This window comes from Eleginops maclovinus, chromosome 11, assembly GCF_036324505.1.
Source record: "Eleginops maclovinus isolate JMC-PN-2008 ecotype Puerto Natales chromosome 11, JC_Emac_rtc_rv5, whole genome shotgun sequence".
NCBI lineage: Eukaryota > Metazoa > Chordata > Actinopteri > Perciformes > Eleginopidae > Eleginops > Eleginops maclovinus.
The window spans coordinates 24,978,849-24,984,786 of record NC_086359.1 but is presented as its reverse complement, the minus strand read 5'-3'; positions in this window follow the sequence as shown (position 1 = coordinate 24,984,786).

Here is a 5,938-nt window from a genome sequence, read left to right as displayed (position 1 = left end):
TTTTTTTCCTTTTAGAAACACACTATCCAATTTAGCTAACAACGTATCCATACCGGTATCAATGTCCAAGTCATCTGCAGGTATTTCCATTGCGATTTCCCGGGCTCTTCCTTGAAGCCCCAAGGCGACAGCAAGTGCATGTTTCTCTTTGTCGAGTTCTGTAACACGCGTCCAGACGTTAATTTCATTTTTCCAACTCTCGTACGGCTTGGTCTCGTCAAACTTCGGCGGAATTTTGTAACTAGCAGCCATCCTCTGCTACCAATGTTAGACTCAATAAACACGACGTTTATATCACTTTAGTGACTTTATTCCAGTTCAGAACAGGACAACTCTGTGGCCACCATTTCCACTGTAACCGGTCTCCATCAAGTAACTCAAACATACAACGCATGCGCACAAGCGTTCCCAGGGTCAAAAGGTTACAAAGAGGGAAAATACAAGTTAACAGTTTCTTCCCTGCATCTTGAGATTAAGTTTGTTCAAGTGCTGCGTAATGTCACACAGGAACGCAACAGACAGCACCCTCTCTTTATCATCCAAAAAGGAAAATCGGGAAGTCTCCCCTTGGCCGACAATGAAGGATTTCAGGGGTTCAAGCAGGTCCATGAAATGTGCAAGCATACGTCCTTTAGACAGCCATCTGATCTCGGTGTGTAACACCAAATCTCCATAGTGAGTGTTAAACTCCTCACACAGCAGTTTAAAATTTAGGTGGTTTCTTGCACGGGCCCTGATATAATTAACCACTTCGATTACATTTGCCATCACTTCATTCAGACATTTGAACTTAGCAAACAAGGCTTGTTGATGCACAATACAATGGTATGGGAAAATACCCTCAGCAGCAACCGCGCCGTTTTTCAGCGTTTCTTTCAGCAAAGCCACGGCTCCGTTCCTCTTACCAAGCATCGCTGGTGCGCCATCTGTTGTGAATGCTGTGATTTTTTCTGGTCCAATGTTAAACTTTTCTAATGTTTCCAGCACAGCGTTTTTTATTTCAATGCCCGTTGTTCCATTTTCCAGTGAAACCATGTCAAGCAGTTCTTCTGTAATGTCAAACTTACTGTTGATGGCTCGGATAAAGATGAGTAATTGTGGCGTGTCATTGATATCCAAGCTTTCGTCCATTGCAAGGCTGACAAACTCAGCGGATGACAGTTTGTCCTTAAGAGTATGTGCAATGTTCTCTGAAATGTTTGATGCCCTCCTAGCTACAGTAGAATCCGACAGTTGAATTTCTTTTGCCTCTCGTTCCAGGTCTTTTTTCTCAGGAAACAACGTTGAACAAGCCAGCAGTATGCAATCCTTCACCATTTCTCCATCAGTATATGGCTTCATCTTTTTCATCAGTTCATGTGTGATTTTGTAGGATCCCTCTGTTGCTCTTTCACTCGTATTAGTGTGGAGTACGTTTTTTTGAGCAGTTCGGTTTTGTTTGAGTCTCGCCAGCTTTTCCGCCCTCAGCTCTCCACCTTTCGGAAAGTCGGTGCTGAACTTCGGGTGTTTTGTGTCGTGATGGCGCTGCAAATTGGACCTTTTAAATTGTGAAATGACGTTGTCACAAAGCAGGCAGATGCATTTTCCCGAACCGGTGGAGACGAAGAAAAACTCGAGTTCCCAGTCCTCTTTAAATGTTCGATATTCCTCTTCATATTTTCTTTTCCTATATACCTTTGCCATTTTTAGCGTAGTGCTGTAAGCTAGTTTTCCCAGTGTGACGGAGCAATTATCTCGCGCACCTGCAATCAGAGTGGGAAACCTGAATGGCTTAATAGACGTGACTTGTGAGTGATAATGAAATGTTGATGAATTCTGCTGACAATGTTTTTGTTTTTCGTTTGTTAAAGATTTTTTTAGATTTTTTTTTTTTTTAAGTGGGACTTAAAAGAGCCGCAACTAGTCTTAAAGGAGCCGCATGCGGCTCGCGAGCCGCGGGTTGAGTATCGCTTTCATCACCCCGACAAAGCAACAAGTGCCCACTATAAGTGAGTTTATAAGCCCCTTTGAGCCAACATGTGACTGTTTAATGAACATGGCATCGACCCCATTGAAAGATGCACATTATGGAGGAGGACAACACTCGTCTCCGCTAAATAACTGCTTCACTGCCATGGATTATCACTATTCTTCGCCTTTTATTCCAAGTGATTCAGCCTACGCCCAATGCCTTCAGCAGACCATGCTACTGTTCACAATCTGTATGCTCCCACCTGCCACACAGCCTTATGGAGCACATGCACAGCCCAGCTCAGCCGTGCACTGCAGAGCTGCACCCCAACAGAGCGGGGAGCCTGACTGGGGCCAGCCTAACATGAGGAGGGCGCTCAGCTCATGCAGCACGAGAAGAAGATTTTATTGACACCCTTGTGATGATGAACAATATGGACAGAGAGATAATTCCCACATTACGCCCGAGTCAGTTAGATGGTGTGGCATCTTGGAGAGACTTTCTTTATCAGTTTGAAAGTTGTGCTAAGGCTAACGACTGGTCAGAGAGGACCATGACTGTGCAGCTTAAACTCAGCCTGACCGGCGCAGCGGATGACATCATCCACAAAAATCCCAGGTCCGCTCGATGGAGTTATCAGCGGATTGTGAGTGAGATCGAGGCAGCCTACGGGCCATGTTCGGAGCATGCTGCAGTCATTGGCATCAAACTAAGACCGAGAGGACCATGAGGCCCTACACCTTTTAAGAAACAATATCTACGAGAAAAGGTCCATTGTGTATGCTGACCGTACTGAGTTGGAGCAGGACAGTATCAGCCTGGAGGTATTCACCAACGCCCTGGCTGACGCAAAGTTAATTCAAAGGCTATTGGAGGAGTAGCCACGCACCCTGGCTAAAGCCTACGAGATAGCCCAGAGGTATGAGATCACCTGGCGGGCAGCCAGAGCCGTCACACAGCTAATGCAGCCTGGTCTTCGTAACACTGCAGAGCGGAGACAGGGCAGGTATTGTGTATGAAAGTGCTGACGTGTCAGCCTGTAACAACCCAGTGGGAGTGGCTGAAGAGCGAGCTGCGGAGCCCACTAGCACCCCCAGAGGAGCACCAAGGTTTTACCAGCAGTGGCAGTCCAACAAAGCTAAACCTGTAAAAATGAACTATAAAGAAGTCATCTGCCACAACTGTTCTGGAGCGAGGCACATACAGAGAAACTGCCCTTCTCCCCGCAAGCCCAAGCAGCATGCATTTAACACCAGCACTTCTCCAGCTCCTAACTCAGGTACGGTGGTCACATGCACTAAAGGCTCAGAAGACAGTATGAGTATCAAAATACAGATACATGGACTTGAACTGTGTGCTCTGCTAGAGTCTGGTGCTCGGAGGAATGTACTCCCCCTCCACCATTTCGACGCCATTCCCATTGCATCCAGGCCTCAAATCCAGCCATCCACCGTGCAAGTGTTGCAGGGCATCGGTCCTGAGGGGCTGGCCGTGCAAGGAGAAGTCAACCTGCTGGTGCGAGTCGGGAGCAGAGTCACCAACCTGAACTTTATTATGGCAGACACAGCTGACAATATGAAGGTTATTCTGGGCCATCCTTTTCTGCTGCAGTCACAAGCTCACCTGGATTATGGTCACAAAGAAATCACTCTCTTCGGTGAGAGGGTTCCTCGCACACAGGCCGAGGTGCACCTTGTCAGAGTGGCTCGCGCAACAGTGTTGGAGTCAGGATGTGAGTATGTAGTGCCTGGAACTGCCTGCCTCCACAATGCTGTTTGTGGAGATATGATGTTGACACCAGACATGTGGACTCGAGTCACATGACTTGGACTCGAGTCAGACTCGAGTCATGATTTTAATGACTTCAGACTTGACTTGATCAAATTCGGCATGACTTACGACTCGACTTGGACTTGAATACTATTAACTCGAGACTTGACTCGGACTTTGCCTCTTTTACTTGTAATGACTTGACATGCCTCGAGTCAAAAGCTAAATTTCCTGATCATGGACATCCTTCCCTGCAATGCGAACCTGCGAAGCCCCAAAGACCGCAAAGTGAGAGAGCCGGCAGGCAAGTGCGAGCAATGCAATCATGTGGTGGATTTTGGCCTTTTTGGATTGGATCAGGGACCTAACCAGCGTGATTGGATAATCCCCGGGTTTCCCCTCATTAATATTCACGATTTCCCCGGATTTCATCTACGGAAAAGATGCAATTGTGCCACGGAAGGGAAGCCTAGTCGAGAGCTGTCCGTCTGGTCTGCGTCTCTCTCAGTTGCAATTGGCAGGTTTAAGATCCAGATTAGGTTCATGGTTGTGAATTATCTATGTAAATCGACTCTATAGATAACACGTTCATTCTACATGTTGAATGATGATAGCGTAATACAAATATAGGCTATACATACAATGACAAAACTGCCGTGGGCGATATGTTATCCGTATCCTTTGTTAAAATTAATGTTCAATAGCTCTATGCCAATGGGAACAACAGAACGTGCGCATTACATATGGACCAATGCGACACGTTCATTCATAGGCGCCGATACCGTGGGTGCTTCGGGGCCCGAGCACCCACGGAGATTGCCGAGCACCCACGGAGATTTAACCGCACACACGGAGATTGTCGAGGGTCGGGCTTTAAACTTTTTAGAGCACCCACCGGCAGAAACATAAATCGGCGCCTATGCGTTCATTACGGCCGTGGACCGATAAACACTCAGTACCGTACGCACACCAACCGGCATTTGCGTGTTTAACACCGTGTTTAACACCTTGTTTAACACCGTGTTTAACACTGGCGTTACCGCCGCTTGACTTAAATAATGAAGAACTGCTTTTAATTACGAATTGGCCGAGATCTTAACGTGCTGTTCATGCGTTTCCCATGAATAGCCTACTACTATAACTCGGAGCGGAGCAGGATATAATGCGCATGTGCGACGTTGCTAGGCAACGTGTACAAAGGCTGGGGGGGTGGGGGGGGGATGCCCCCAGACCCCCCAGACCCCCCTACAACGGTTTAGTTTGTCACCTTTTTCAGCCCTTCTGAGTTTGCAGGTATGTACACAAATAACTAAGATTAGGGAGGTGTACTCTGTCTCTCTCTCTGTCTGTCTGTCTCTCAAGCGCCTACCCCCAGCACCTTTCATTGTGTGTAGTCATGCTGCTTAATTGTTATGCAGATTAAACATTGTTTTATTAAAATATTAGGTTTCTTTGTGATTTAAGCAAAATGTTGACCTACTGTAACTGGCATCCACTGAAGCATCAATGCCAGTTACATGCATCCACACAGTCCATGCCTCACTAGTCAAGGCGCTTTACCAACTTTAGGATGACAGTGGTGCCTTCCGTGCTCATACATTTCTAACCCACCATTCACACACAATACTTTGAAGGTCTTTGGGCGCATGCGTATATACAGATATATAAAATATATGCATAGTTTAATCTGTATGTATAAAAAAATACTGAAGATTAGGTTGATATGTTGAAATTGTGTGATCGTTAGTCTGATAATGGCATTATTAAGTGAAGAGTACATGATGACTTGTTCAGGACTCGAAGAAGCTTGGGACTTGGACTTGGACTCGACTTGGCTTTGGTGTTACTTGGACTTGGACTCGACTTGCCCTTCTCTGTCTTTACTTGGGACTTGACTTGGACTTGACTGCTGAGACTTGGGACTTACTTGGGACTTGCCAAACAGTGACTTGGTCCCACCTCTGGTCAGAACCATTCGGTGAGCAGTCAAGATGTCTAAACCATGCGTCTGCAAGTATTTAGAGAGTGGTGTTGTGACTTCAAAGATCCTGAGGAAAAGCTGAGCAGCCAGAACTGTCTCAAACCTCATTAAACCATCCAAACACCCTTTTGCTTTGACACGCGCTGATGTCTTCAGGTTAAACTGGCCTTCAATATTTTTCAGTGCCCTGATGACATCAGTGTAGACACACTGGTCTGGCTTCCCAAAGGACCCAA